The following is a 16,072-nucleotide window of genomic DNA, read 5'->3' as shown; positions in this document are numbered from 1 at the left end:
GGAGAGGGAACATGTTTATGTTATCATCTACTATAACCATAAAAATTCACCACAATCTCATAGTCTTTTTATTAGCATGGTTTCCTATTACTATCGTTTTAGTCCTTTTGTATTTTACAGAGGAAATCCTCTCTGGTCCTAAAGTCCATCGTGCCCACTCTCCCTCATGAACAATTCACTTATTATAGAGACAGGCACAAATTAAATCAGTGAACAGAGGTGCAACATTGACTCAAACCCATAAAAATTTTCATGGCAAGAGGATAATCACATTCCAGACTACTTTTGTGGTCTTTCATGGGAAACTCCTTTTAACAAAAAGTGATATAAAAATGATATTCACACAGCAAGGATAAGAACAGCAACTAAAGGTTTGAAAAGCCCACCAGGAGAGAAAATTCAACCCACTTATAATAGATCAACTGCTATATATTTCTCTAGGTTTAGTACCCAAAAAGAAGATAATATGAATCCATTTTTCTGTTCAGATTCTTTTTAATCCTACAGATAAAAACTACCCTACTGTTTCCCAGTGCTTTTTTATTCTAATAATAAAAATAGCTACAAAAAGGATGGGATTTCACTGTGTATCTCTTACACAAACACACTATTGCAAAATACAAATACATTCTTTTTAAAAGTCATTAATTGCCAATTAATTTTAAGTGTGACATATGTTCATAATATCATTAGATTATCAATATTCTCTCAATACTAAAACCTCAAATACCAAAGTAGCATCAAAGAATCCCACTGTTAAATAGATTTTACTCCCATGAATACTAGCAAACTGAATTTGTTTGGCAAACTATTAACCTGCCTAATTTCAAATTCTTACTTCTTAAAAGCATGCTATAGATTATTCATACTCTTAGTGAAATGCAACAAAGAAAGAGTCTTTTGACAGATTAATCAAATTGACTTATAATAATCCTTCTATTTCGATGAGAAAATGATGATAAAAGATTTTAAAACAAAGTTCTGATATTAAATGCTATATTCTACTTGCATTACTTGCTCTAAACAGGAACTTTAAAAAGGTGAAAATCAAATTATATTATCCATCCAATATCCCATAACTGTCATAGTATTACTCTATTTTGTAGCTCACATTTTTTTGAACATACTTGAATTTTCAATATTTATTCAAAAAATTTAACTAACAAAATCTATTCTCTTAATGGACTTATTTTATTTATTCTTCTTGATAAGAGCAACTCATGCTGACATTTCAGAAAGATAATTATTTTGACAAATATAATATTCATAAAAATCTTACAAAATATATCCTTACTAAAGGAGTTGAATGTAGCATTTGTGTAGCTAGTTCTCTATTATGTTAATTTCTCTCACCTAGCCTCACATAGACATTTGGCTCACTCACTCATAAGCACATTTGTCATTTCTTTTTTTTAATTGAGGTAACATTGGTTTACAATATTGCATATAATACATTTGTCATTTCTGAATGATGAAGATGTGCCTTTGAAATTTTGCATATTTGCAATAAAGATGAACAGCAACAAATTCAGACATAGGATTCTTTATAATATTTTATAACACTTCATGATCATCAAAATTGCTAATTCTTAATATTGACCACCATTTACTTGCTAATTTTTAACTCAGTCAACTATTGATAGACTTTAATATATTTAAGAGTAAAATGATCCCATCACTATTTTTGATTACCCCAAATCATAATTATTAATAGTCAGGTATTACTTTATTCTCATAATACACCTTATCAGCTAGCTCCAGCTGTTTTTTTTAAATTGAAAGAAAATATGATTATTAATTATAGCATTATGCATCACTCATATATAGGACCTTTCTCACTTTATCATTCTAAATAGTTTAAAGTGGTTAATAAGTTTACCGTATAATTTTAAATACATGCACACCAAGTTAAAATAAGAATACCATGAAATTGTAGTACTCTAACCATTCTCACTAGGTTTAAAGTAAAATCTTCCTTGTGAGTTAGCCAGTGTTTGTAACTCAACTTTCATTACTCCTAATTGGAAAATATGAGTTAAAATTTTCAATTAAGGTAAGTTTAAAAAAATGTGGACATGTGAACCATGTCAGTTACTGCCTGTGAACATTAGGTATCTTTCTCTCCTGGTGTGTCAGCAAAGCCACACACATTCTTTCTTGCTACAAATCTGTAAATCTCAAAAGGAGTAAAGAACATGAATAGAAAATCTCTTTACAGAATAAAAAAGCATGGGGTGTTATTAAGGAGAACTGTAAGCCCTATTCTATTCATAGTAATTACAGGATCAGATCAGGTTAATGTGGGGACCTAGGTCAATAAAGTACTGTAGGTTCACTGCTTTAATCTCTTTCAATCCTATAGTCTGCAGTGCTGACTGCTCTGCTTGACTCACCAAATCACTATAGGTAACATGGATGTCATGGGAATTTTTGGCAGAGTGGAAATTTATATATTCAGTCAGTCTCAAGTTTCAGAAGATGAAAAAAACTAATTTCTTAGAATAATTTGACAAGTTTTTCTCTCTCAACTCATATAATAAAGGCCAAACTTCATTTCCAGGTAATACCATTTTTAGTCCTCTTTTCACAATAAAATCTGTTTCCTTATTAAATTTTTCACCCACCCATCATTCACAGAAGATATTGCACAATCTTGATAAACATATAAATGAAAGCTAAAATAGATTAGAATTTGGCCTTCTGCACCTTGAGATAATCCCTTTCGTTTTCCTACCATTTTCTCTAAAATTTCTGTGAAGGATGAATAACTAAAAATTCAAAACTTGATTTCACATGCCTAGAGATATTTTTCCTTTGAAAAGTTTCTTCAGATTATATTTCTCCCCTCACATTGTGAAATTGTCTGCCAATAAAAGACTCAAAGTCATTTGTTATAATTATGTATTTAAAATTGTTGTTTGGTGGGTTATGATGATTGTTATTTTTGATTGGTTCTTTTTTGGAAAAGTAAAAGCCTATGCTAAACGTGCAATTGTTCAAACCCTAGTCTCATTGTACAATGATCCATGCATGCTTCTTAAATTATCAGTCACTATAAAACACCTCATACATATTCAAAACCTATATGTTTTAGACCCTGGAAGTAATCTATATAAAGTAGGAAACCTGAAAAGGAAAGGAAAGAGAGTAAGAGCATGTGTGGTTCTATCAGTCATGCATCCTAGATTTTGGATAGTTCACACTTCTCACTTTACCTCTTTCCTTTGACTTAATACTAAGGTACAAAACTGAGAAGAATCACAATGAATGAGAAATTGTGAAAATACCCCCCAGAGGTTTTTAAGGTGTGATAATGGAACAGCCTCATCTGGAAATTGGTCATTTATATTTGCACTTTTTAATCACGAACCTTTTCTATAGATAACTAAGTAATTATATCTAATATGTGTATGTAAGTACTTTTGACATTAATATTAAAATAGATTTGTCACTTGTCTTCTCTCTGTTAATATGCAAGCACCATGAAGGTAAGAACTATGTCTTCTATTTTCCTTTAAAGTTATTGTGGACTTACTAATTTGAATCTAAGTTATTATTCACTATTGATATTTCACAAAAAATTTAACAGGTGATTATTTTTATTTACTTTGTATATTTATCACTCAATATAAATAACTTGTGTGTACAAAATAATACACTGAACGCAAAAATTTATGAAAGTTAAATTTAAGAAGATGTTTAGCAAAACTGACCACTTGACATAACAAAGAATAAGATACATTTTAAAGCAGAGGTCATCCCAAGAAAGTTTTTTAAAATGGTTTGAAAAAAAACCAAACCTACCAAATATGTTACTACTTGAATGATGTGAACTGTGGTAAGCGCCAGCATGCAATATGGCAAAAACGAATCAATCAGTTCAGCTTAGTTCAGCCTCTGCAACTGGCCATCTGGCACAAAATCAACCGAATGTATCCCTGCATATTCATCTTCATTTTCACAAATACTCAAGAGAATGTCATTCTAGGGCAAAATAAAATTAAATCACCATAATTTTTAAGACATCTTTCCTTTCATACCCTCTTGAGAATACGGTGTTTATATGAGAATACTTATTACTATAGGGTTGTTGTATAATTCTTATTTGAATGTATTCTCTCTTTTCTAAAGGTTGGAAATAAAGCATTTAATTATTAAAATTTTTACTTTTTCAAAGAATATTCTTTTGGAAGAGGTAAACTTCTACAGATAAATCAGTTCACTTTTAGTTGAGTCAATAGTAGATCAAGTAACCAAAACCACTTTCATAGAATTTATTCACTTCATAATTGTAATAATCTTGAATGAAGTTAATCTAACATATGATTATTTATTGTTCAATATAATCAAAACAATACATTAGTTCGCACGTCAATTGTTTTTCTATGAAATCAAAAACTAAAATTTCATTTGATCAAATGAAAAGTTTATAATAAAAATTATATAATTACATAAACTGAGGAAACTTAACACTTCATAAAATTTGAAGCTATTAAACTAGATGTTACTGCATTATTTTGTAAAGCTCTGAAATTCTATTAAATATTTGTTTTTTAGTGAAAGCTAAAGTATAGCTTATACTAAGTCTCCATGGGTCACTTCAAATTAAAATGGGAGTAGTCTCATATTTCATTTTTAAAATTAAACTCAATAAAGGATTAAATCAAGTTTATTGTTGATTTTATCCATTTATTTTTGTCCTAGAACTGTACTATTACATTTTAAACTTCACTTTTTAAATAAAGTAGATGAATGCTAATTAGGACACATTGAAACATATTTGATAAATCAGTTTTAAGCAAACTTGTTTTCCAAATTATGTTTGTAAGTGTAACAAGGCTTATATAAAACATTTAATTAAAAAATAATTATATTTGAATTTCACTCACTGTCATTTGGCTCGTTAAAAATACTTAATCATAAGTTTTAATTTTTAAAATATGGAAGATAATAAGATTTATTTATTATACATTGCCTTTTTTCACTATACAAAAGGTTAAATTGCAAATATTAGTTCATTCTGTATTTGACAAAAAAGCTTATCAGCAAATAATTTCAATGTATTGTTATAAAATATTTTTTGAGACCCACACATGATATACATTAATCACAGAACTTTTGCTTCCACTTTTGATCTTAAAATCTTTTCTGTTTAAAGGTTGTGTGGTACCACTAGCAATGAAACAATTACAGTCCAGAGCCAGTAGTTGTTTAGGATCATTTCTAGAGATCCCGGTTTGCCTCTGTGTTTGTGTGTATGTCTGCATGTGTGTGTGTGCATGTGCGCACACACATGTGTCTGAGTGTGTCTGTGTATGTCCTTTAGAGATGTTACAGTTTGCTATTTTTTAAACTAGCTTGAAAGCACTCTTTCCTTTTTTAGCACACATGAAAAGGGGTACTCTCTCCAGGCAGGATGATCCATCAGATTCACCAGGCAAAAAGTTGGAACCACCATCAGTATTAGTAATCCTGGACTCATCATCTCAATCTGCTCAAGTTGGAAAAAATCAACTAGGTTTACTATGGCTCATCTGTCTGTTACATCATCAATTTAGAAATGCTGCCAAGTATAAAATAAAATGAACATGTCTATAAAAGATTGTGTATTTATTTATCTACTTTGTGAATCACTGTGCCCATATTCATGGAGTCCTTTTAAGGCTTGGAGCTTTTTTATTCACAAGTCCTACAGCTTTTAATTTCTGAACATTAAGTTCTCATCCTAGCAAATTCTGCACTTTTGATGAATAGCTTACATTCATGTGTTTTTTTTTATATTTCTTTAAATAACATATACATATATTATTTCACTTGATCTTCACAAAAAGACCTGAAAAGTGTAAGTGCTTTTCTCATTTAGAAAGAAAAGAAGCAGAATCACAGAAGTAATACAGTTTGCTCAGGTTACCTCCAAGTTAGCAGGGGAGGAAGATTTTACAAGTGACATATTCAGACTGCAAGAATTTGTTGTGCCACAACCCTTGTTGCATCTAGAAGTCCAATCCCAGGAGTTTATTAAACTACAGTGTCCTTGGCCATCTACCTGCTTCTGAAAATCTCTGAGTGGGCTACAAAATGAATGAATTGACTTCATCTGAAGTTCTCTTCCCATTCAAATACCACCAAGCTCCCTCAATCTGGTATCAGTCCACATTTCTAGACTGTGGTTGCTATCCCTGTCTGTGTTCTCTCAGAACCACAAACCTATCTTTTCATGGCACATCTATTATCCACCAGATGAAGTTCTTCAAGATAAAATACTCCACCGCCTTATCATTTGTTTTCACCATAGATAGCACCATGCCTAGCACATCACACACCTCAATACATACTTGTCCAATGAAGTAATGGGTAAAAGAATTACAATGAGATTAAAAATGCTTTATTTTAACGAAGGAACTGATTTTAACTGGTATAAATTTCTCAATAAGCTGTTTGAGGTAAAAGTGAGTCTAAGGCATGGATTTGAAGTCAAGATCTAAGGCGGGAAGGTCAGAAAATAGCTTAATTGTTTTGCACAAGATGAGGAGGAATTTGGTTTATGCAAGAGAGTTGAGAAAGAACAAATGGAGTAAAGGAGCACATAAAGATGGTAAAGGAGTCACTGAAATGAACTGCTTAGAGACCCCTGGTGGTGGTAGGTTCCACTTGAAACTTTTTGCATTTGCTGGAATATAAATTCTTCCATACATACCCTCCCACTTCTTATTTCAGTAAAGTTTCTCACTCTCACAATTATTATATATAAGACCCCTTGAAAAATTTAAGGGATCTGAGTTTCATATCAGGGCTGACTTAATGCAGAAAAGAAATAATAATCGTAAGCGCTGAGGATTCAGTATTCATGAGAGCAAAAGCCTAACAGACATGTGATGATATTCCAAGGCTGAATTTCTAAAAACACAGAATATGGGTTTAAGCCAATCTTACATAGATCTTAAGGAGATAAAATGTCTGGGAAGACCTGCAAATTTCATAATGAAAGAATGAAAGAAACCTGGCAATATAAATGGAAAAAGAGAAATCTAGTTCATTTACTCATACAAACATTATTTATTCATTCAGATAACTTTCATTAAGCATAAAAATATTTCAGTTGCTAGAAAAAAAACTATAAAACAGACATGCCTCACCCTTATAAAGCTTATAGTTTAGGGGAAATATAGATGAGCTCTGACGATTGATGAAAGTATAGAATGTTAGGAAATTATTTAAGAGTTGCAACTAAACCTTGCTCAAATTACCAGAAAGCATTTTGGTAAATAATGTTAAAGATAAAAACTAGGAACTTATGCTGAGGGATTGGTAAAAATATTCCACACACAGGAAACAGCATATGTGAAGCTCCAGAAGTGAGAGGGAACCCCCCATCCTGAGGATTTGGAAGCATTGCTGAGAGACAGGAGCCGAGAGAGCTCAAATTGGTGAAAAGTGAGATTGGAGTGATAAGCAGAGGACAAATCAAGAAGTATGTGAGCCATATTCTGTAGCTTGTGTTTTATTCTGAAGGTTATATGGAATCACTAAAGAGTTTTAAGTGCAAATCTTACAACATGGTCTTTTGAGAAAGATCTTTGAGAAAGTGCAGTAAAGGGATGGGGTTCCTTGGGCCTCCGCTGGTGGCTCAGTGGGTTGAGCACCACGCTGTAAAGCAGCCTGCAGCCTCTGCAGTGTGGGTTCAATCCCGGCTGGCCAGGGAGATACCCACATGGCGCAGCAGACCCCTCCTATCTCACCCGCTGCTCCCCTCAGCAATGTATTTCAGTCAGTCTGCCTGTTCTTTTCCCCACTCTGTTTCTGGTGAATTCTCTCCCTCTCCTATACCTCCAGCCTGTACCCCAGCTCTTGTATAAATAAATAAATAAATCTTCAAAAAAAAATAAAAAGGCATGGGGTGCCAGCAAGGCAGCCTGAAGGTAGAGAAACCAGTTGGATTAGTTAGCATTCCTGGTGATATGGGGATGATTAAAGCAAGGACTACTATGCGAAGAGAATTTGAGTGATTTAGGAATATTTTAAAGCAATGGTCACAGATTTGGGTCATTCACTGAATATGCATAAGGAAATAGAAAGATGCCCAGAGATACACTGAGGGTTGGGTGTGGGATGATGTCACTCACTGCTACAAATCACAGAAAAAGAAGAACATTAGGAGGAAAAAATAATAATTTTTGAGATATGCAGAGTTCAATATTTCTATGAGAAATTTGAATGGAGATCTCTAGAAGAGAGTTTTGCACTAATTTCAAGGGAAGTTCGGAAAAGAGATCTGGGAGAGATTTGAGAATTAGAATCAAGTAAATCATCTTTTAAGAAAAAATGAGAGAATTGAGGTAACATGTGACAGTGCGTAGAAGATAGGTCCTTGAACTTCTCTTAAAGAGAAAAGTAAAAAAAAAAAAAAAACCAAGGAAAAGGAAAAGAGACTACCAACCAGTCTTGAGATGAAGAATCAAAAGTGATCAGGGAAAAATTGAGAGAATTTTCAAAGTGCTAAGGAAAAAAATTAAGAATAAAGAAGGGACCCCCAATTCTAAATGCACCAGGAGATCAAAAGGCAACCACGGAATTTTTTTATAAAGAAAAGATGTCTGACTTTTCTGAAGGAGATTCAGTGGCAACATTTATTTAAGCTGAAAACCAATTCAGCATATTAAGGAATGGTAGAAAGCTGAAGATGTAAAAAATCAAGAGTATATAAAATGTTAAAAATCGTTAGCTATGACAAGGACAACATAAGCCAGGGTGATGTGAGGATTCCTAATATGTGAGCGATCTGAGCCTACTTAAGTGCTGATAGTAAAGAACTAGTAAAGAAGGAAGATGGTAGAGACATCTAGTCAATAGAACAAGGAGCTTTTCATTTAGGCAAGAAAGGATATAATAAATAGTCTAGAACCAACTTCACATATTATAGTAACAAAAGTGGGGAGGGGGAGATGGAGACCATCAATTTGCATTTTACTATATTCATTTTATTTTCCCCTGTGGCATTAAGTAGTGTAGGCATAGGTAAGGAAAAGGCAGCTACTGTACCTAAATTAATTCAGAGGGGTTACTTGCCCAGTCAATTCAATAAAAGGAAGATAAAGCAAAGCATTCAGGATTTGGCAAGAAAATAAGGTGATGAGAGGTGATGTTAGTGATGGAATCATATATCCAAGCAGCTGGCCTTGAAGAGGCTTCAAGGAGAGCAGGAAGGGCTTATGCCAAAAGATCTCCAAGGCCACACACCACGCATTTGGAAACAACTGTAAAATTGCCAGGATGTTTATCTTCAAGAAAAAAAGAACAATTACCTTCTGGGACACTTTTTCTAAATAAATGGCATCTCTGTAAAATTTAGTTATCTTTGTTTAGGAAATGAACAGTAAAGAAAATCCTTAGCTCATGAAACCAGTAATCCAATGTATGTCCATAGACCTTTAAGAGTACCACTTGCTTAGTACTGTTCAACATAAAATAGGAAAAAACTCACTGAAGTCTGTCGTGCAAACAAAATTGCATAAAAAATATTTCTTAGACTTATCTAATAAATATTTAGATAAATACTTATCAGTATTAACAGATATCATTAGTATTAACTAATATCTGAAGACCTAAAGAATAATTGTAATTACTGGAGTTCATGTTCCTGACTTATATAATCCTTAATTAAATAAATGTATTGTTTCTTCTTGTTGGGGACACAAAGATAAAAAACACAGTTCCTGCTCTCAAAGAGCTCACAGAAGGCACAAAGATAAACTAATAATTCCAATAAGTGCAATATTGCTATGAATGAGGTATGAATGGGACAAAGTAAACTAATAATTCCAGTAAGTGCAATAATGCTATGAATGAGGTATGAATAAGACAAAGAGAGCCTGACCCTGTCTCATTAATAAAATCAAGAAAGTCTGTAATTGTGGTTCCAAATGCACTGTGCAGTTAAACTTACTTATTTTATGCTATGCACATACATATCGACACATTCAAGGATGAATTGAGATCATACTCTGAATTCTTATCATAACAAATACTGAAAATCTAGAGCCATGGCTTCAACATCACAATATTTATTTTTATATGTCTGTGATACCATAAAACTATCACCTGAATTTAACTTAAGTAAATTTGCCTAAGTTTAACATCATATTCAAAAATCAGGATATCTTTCTCTGTTACATTATTGTTTCATTAGAATCAGCCATATGGTCTTGTTGAGTTATAGTTGATCATAGCATTGCTGGGAGAAGCAGAACCCATAGCAAACCTACTCTTGCAGAACACTGTACACTAGGATTGCAGTGCTGTACACACAAACAATACAAATGGCAGAACTAAGAACAATTAAGTGGGATTTTTCCCTTGCAATCTCTATTTGAAAACTAATGTTCTTATGCCGTAGGTCAAACAAGGTACTAAATATACAACTCTCTATTCATTGTTATTCAGTGTTTTTAAGCTCATCTACAATCAGTTTACTAAAAAGTACAAGAGATATGAAATGAGCCAGTAGAACAATTATATTGGAAAACATTTATTAAATAGAGACGTCATTAAGATAGTCAAAAATATTTTAAGTCAGATTCTCGCTAGTGCCTAAGCAGTAGCAGAAAATTTGACACTTGATGTAGTATATTAACTCTTTCACGCTAACATTTCATGGTTTATTCCTTCAGTCCTTATGTATTAATGGTTATACCTTATAAAACTGGCTTCATCCCGACAGACATAAATCCTCTCACCCAATACTAGATACTGCTCTTTTGACAGTGAGTTGTGATTCCTGGGAAATAATTAAACTGATCCCTTGAAAATTTTGTATTCTCTGTTTCTATAACTCAACTTCTAACAACAATGGAAAAAAAGTCATGCAGTTGTGTAAATTTTTGCAAAAATAAATTCATAACATTCAACCTCAGTTGGATTTTCAAGTCTTCCTGGTAACAACTCCATCTGTTGCCACAATAGCTACTTTTATTACATAAATTGGGATATGATAAACTATATATATTAAAAGTACACAATTCCACAACTTTTGGCATATGTAAACATTTGTATAAATATTAACACGATCAAAATAATAGACATATCCAGCACCCTAAATGTTTCCTTGGCGCCTTGGTGATACCGTCCTCCTATTCCCTTCATCCCCAGGCAAGCACTAACCTGCTTTACTTCTTTACAGGTTACTTTACATTTTTCAAATTTTACATAGAGGCTCAAATAGTGTGCAAGTTTTATGTCTGACTTCTTTCATGCCACATAATTATTATGAGATACAGATATGCCATCCTATATATCAATGGTTTGTCCCGCATTATTGCTGAGGAGTATTTCATTTTGTGAATAAAACCACAATTTACTTATCTGTTAACCTATTGATGGACATTTGGATTATTTTAAAGTTTTTGACTATTGCAAGTATAGCTGTGATGCATATTCATGTACAAGTCTTTATATAGACATATGCTTTCATTCTCTTACATAAATAACTAAGAGTGGATTCTGGATCATATGGTAGGTGTATATTTAGCTTTTTAAGAAACTGTCAAACTGTTTTCTAAAGTAGTTGTATCATTTTAAATTCCCAGCAGCTTTCTTTTGATTAGTGTTAGCATAGTATATCTTTTTCCATCCTTTTATATTGAACCTATTGTGTCTATACATTCAAAGATTGCTTGTAGACAGAAAATAATTATGTCTTTTTCTATCCAATCTGAGATTTCCTGCCTTTTAAGTTGACGGTGCCTAAACAATTTACATTTAATGCTATTATTGATATGATTGTGGTAAAATTCAACCTCTTAGTATAGTTTATCTATCTCATGTGTTCTTTGCTCATTTTTTCCCTTTTCTGTATTTTTTTGGATTGGTGCAATATTTTTCTGATTACCCTTTAATCCCTTTGTTAACTTAATTAGCTATTTGTGTGTGTGTGTGTGTGTGTGTGTAGCAGTTGTCTTGGATTTATAGCAATTTATAGCAATTGTTAGGATTTATAGCATACATCCTTAAATAATCACTGTCTGCCCTCAAGTATTATTATATAACCTTACATACAGTATAAGAACTTAAGAATATAGGGCCTCCCTGGTGGCGCAAGGGGTTAAGCACCACACTGTGAAGCAAATCCCCAGACTCTGCAATATGAGTTCAATCCCCAGTCGGCCAAGGAGCTACCCACATGGCACAGCAGACCTCTCCTGTCTCGCTTGCTCTTCCCTCAGCAGTGTACTTCGGGCAATCTGCCTGCTCTGTTCCCCACTCTGTCTCTGGTGAATCATCTCACCCCCTGCATCTCTGGCCTGTACCCCAGTTCTTGTGTGCATAAATAAATAAATCTTTAAAAAAGAGAGCTTAATAATATACTTGCAAGCTGACCACAGATCTGAGGCATATAGCAGGGAAGAAGAGAGAGAGGGGATCCAAACATGGGAGGGAAGAGCACAAGGGACAATGGTGATGGTTCACTGGTGCTGTGGTGGTGGGAGAACAACAGGGACGATACCTGAGAGCAGAAACCCAATACTCTACAAAACAAACAATGATGTAAGCAAACAAATAAATAAATTTAAAGAAAAAAAATATACTTGCATTATATCCCTCACAGGCATTGTGATATTGTTTCAAATATTACACTTATATGCTATAAACTTCACAATACTTTGTTACTACTTTTGTTTTTAATATCCAATTGTCTTTTTTTTTAATAGAGGCATGTTTTATTTATTTATTTGTTTGTTTGTTTGTTTGTTTGTTTTTGTTTATACATGCACTGGGTACAGTCAGAAGCGCGGGAGGGTGAGAGAATTCACCAGAGCCAGAGCAGGAAGCAGAGCAGGCAGAAGGAACCAAGTACACTGCTGAGGGGAGCAGCGGGCGGCAGGAGAGGTCTGCGCGCCATGTGTGACCCTCCTCTGGTGGCTGAGGAGCAGCTGGGGATCTAACTGGCAACGCAGAGGCCGCGGGCAGCTTCGCAACCCAGAGCTCAACCGCTGCGCCACCGGGGAGGCCCTATCCAATTGTCTTTTTAAAAGAATTTTTATTTTTAATTATATTTTTTATTTTATATATTTTTACACTGTTGTTCATTTTTGTACAATGTATGCTTTCTCATCTCGATTATAGTCACCATGAAATTCCCACCACCAATTCACCCGTGCACCATCACCATAGTCCCTGTGTTCTTCCCAACCCTGTTTTAATCCTACTCCCTCTCCTCCCTCTGCAGAATGTCTCTTGTTTACAGTTGCTTATTGATTTTGATTTTCGATTTATAATAATTACTTAAAGAGAATTTTCAAAATAAATTTTAGAATTACTCATATTTATGATTTCTGGTGTTCTTCACTGTACAAATGCAGGTTTCCATCAGGCATCATCTGCCTTCAAACTAACAGATCTCTAACATTCCTTGCCATGCAGCTCTGCTTTATCAATTCTTTCAGCTTTTGTGTATCTGAAAAGATTTTATTTCACCTTAATTCTGAAAGATATTTTCAGTGACAATTGTTTCTTTATTTAGCATGATAAAGATGCTGCTCCACTGATTTGCAGTGGGATGTTCCACTCCATTGTTTCCAAAGAGAAATCTGTTGTCATTCAACTCTACTTAATACATTCCCTTTTTTCTTTTTCTGAGTCCCTGTTTTGATGATGTTTTCTCCTAGTGTCATGGGTTTGATTTTATATTTTTCCTGAAATTTCAGCCATCATTTCTTCAGATATTTTCTGATCCTGTCTTCAGGAATGTCACATATTAGACATTTTTTTAATTATTTCACTGCACACTAATAATTTATTTTTCATCTCAAGAAAGTTTGTGTCTTCAAGCTCATTGATCCTTTCTTCTTCAGTTTCTATGCTACTGTTAATAACATCTAGTATGTTTTTAAATGCAAGAGTTTAATTTCATTCTTTATTATTATTTCATTTCTTATGGAGGTAACATTGGTTTAGAACACTGTACATGATTTAGTAGTATAAGATCACATCTCCTCAAATGTATGTGACCATACTATAACCACCACCAAAGCACCCAGAGTCCATTATCTTAGACCATTGGTCCTCCTCACACCTTTGTTTCCACTTTCTCCCTCCATCCTGCTCTAGTAGCCCCGATTTTGCAGTCATATTTCTAGGGCGTGTTTCTTTATAAAACATATATAAATATGTATATATATTTAAATATATATTTTTATATATATATTTTATATATATGTATATATTTCATGTCTCCACTTAACATGTTCTGTCCTACTGCTACTTTCTTGAATACATAGAATATAGTTAAAATAACTTTTTAAATGTCTTTATCAAATTAATGTATCATCTATGCCATTTGGTGATTGGTTTTTGTTGATTGGCTTTTCCCTTCATTGTGTATCATATTTTCTTTCCTCATTGCAATGCCTGGTAATTTCTTATGAGATATCAAACATTGTGAATTTTACCTTATTAGGTAATAGATATTTTACATTCCTACAAATGTACTTAGGTGCTGGGTATCTCTGTATGCCTATAAATAGTCTTCAATATTTTTCTCAGTCATGGTCAAGTTAGCTGGAAATAATCCAATTCTTTTGAGGCATGATATTGTAAGCAACATCAGAGCATAGTAAATGGTAAATTTTGACTCACTACTACAATACTCTTTTGAGTACTCTATGTTATGTACTTACTATCAGTTACAAGTTTTTCCACAAAAACTGCTGAAAAGAGATACTTTTACTGATCCAGATGAATTCCAACTATTATTCCCTCTGTTCCTTTTAGGTGGATCTTCCTTATGTTTGGGTAGTTTCCTCACATGCATATGATGATTCATAATCAGCTGAAGAACTGAATGGACTCTGAAGATTTCCAGAGATCTCTGCTTCTCCTCTTCTCCCCCCCTTGCTCTCTTCCCATTACTTTGTAAACTCTAGTTTATTTGACCTCACTGAAATCCCAATTTTCTTTTCTCAATTCAAGGGCTTTTTTAAGCTCCATATGTATTCCTCTTCCCTGTGCTGTGGCTATGGCAGGAAGCCAGCAGAGACAATCTCAGGGACTATCTCATTTTTTCCTTTCTCTCAAGGAAGACATTACTGTCCTTCCCTGCTTGATATCCAGTGTAAGAAAAATCATGTTTCTTATATTTTTTCAGATTTTCAATTTTTTACAGCAGGGAATTAAGTCCAATCCCTACTACTTTATAGTAAGCCAAGCAGAGGTTCATAATAAATGCATTAAATATATGCAATTTTCCTCACGTTTCCTTTCTTGTCTTCTTTCCCAATGCCTCTTTCAGAAAACAACTTTTTTAAAGTGTTACATATTACTAACTTCCTTTCTCTACACTCCATAATTTATTTAAATCAATAAACACATTTTATTTTATTTTTTTTAAATAATAAATTTTATTTTTATATTCCGCATACATTTGCAACCACCCCATTCTGACCCCAATCCCTCCCCTCCCGCCCCCCACTCCCCAAAAACTGTGTCTGGTTCATAGTTTTTTGTTGATTTTGATTTTCACTTTCTTATAGTTATTCATTTTCCTGGTCCCTTATTTAAGTTCTCTAGATTCCTGCTATGAGTGAGACCAACCCGTATTTTTCTTTTTCTTTCTGGCTTATTTCGCTGAGCATGATCCCTTCCAGCGCCATCCATGTTGCTGCAAATTGCATGTGTTTATCTTTTTTGAATGCTGAGTAATATTCCATGGTATATATGTACCACATCTTCTTGATCCAGTCATCTATTTTTGGGCATTTGGGTTGTTTCCAAAGCTTAGCTATTGTAAACAGCGCTGCTATAAACATAGGGGTGCAGGTGTTCTTTGGAATTGATGTTTCTGTGTCCTTTGGGTAAATACCTAGGAGTGGAATTGCTGGATCATATGGAAGCTCTATGTTTAGTAGGTCCAGAAATCTCCACACAGCTCTCCATAGTGGTTAGACCAGTTTGCACTCCCAACAGTGCAGAAGAGTTCCTTTTTCTCCACACCCTCGCCAACATTTGTTGTTGCTAGTTTTTTTAATATGTGCCATTCTCACTGGTCTAAGATGGTATCTCATGGTAGTTTTGATTTGCA

The sequence above is a fragment of the Talpa europaea genome (genome assembly GCF_964194135.1).
Source record: "Talpa europaea genome assembly, chromosome: 3".
Taxonomy (NCBI): domain Eukaryota; kingdom Metazoa; phylum Chordata; class Mammalia; order Eulipotyphla; family Talpidae; genus Talpa; species Talpa europaea.
The sequence above is the reverse complement of the archived record's forward strand: the minus strand, read 5'-3'. Positions refer to the sequence as shown.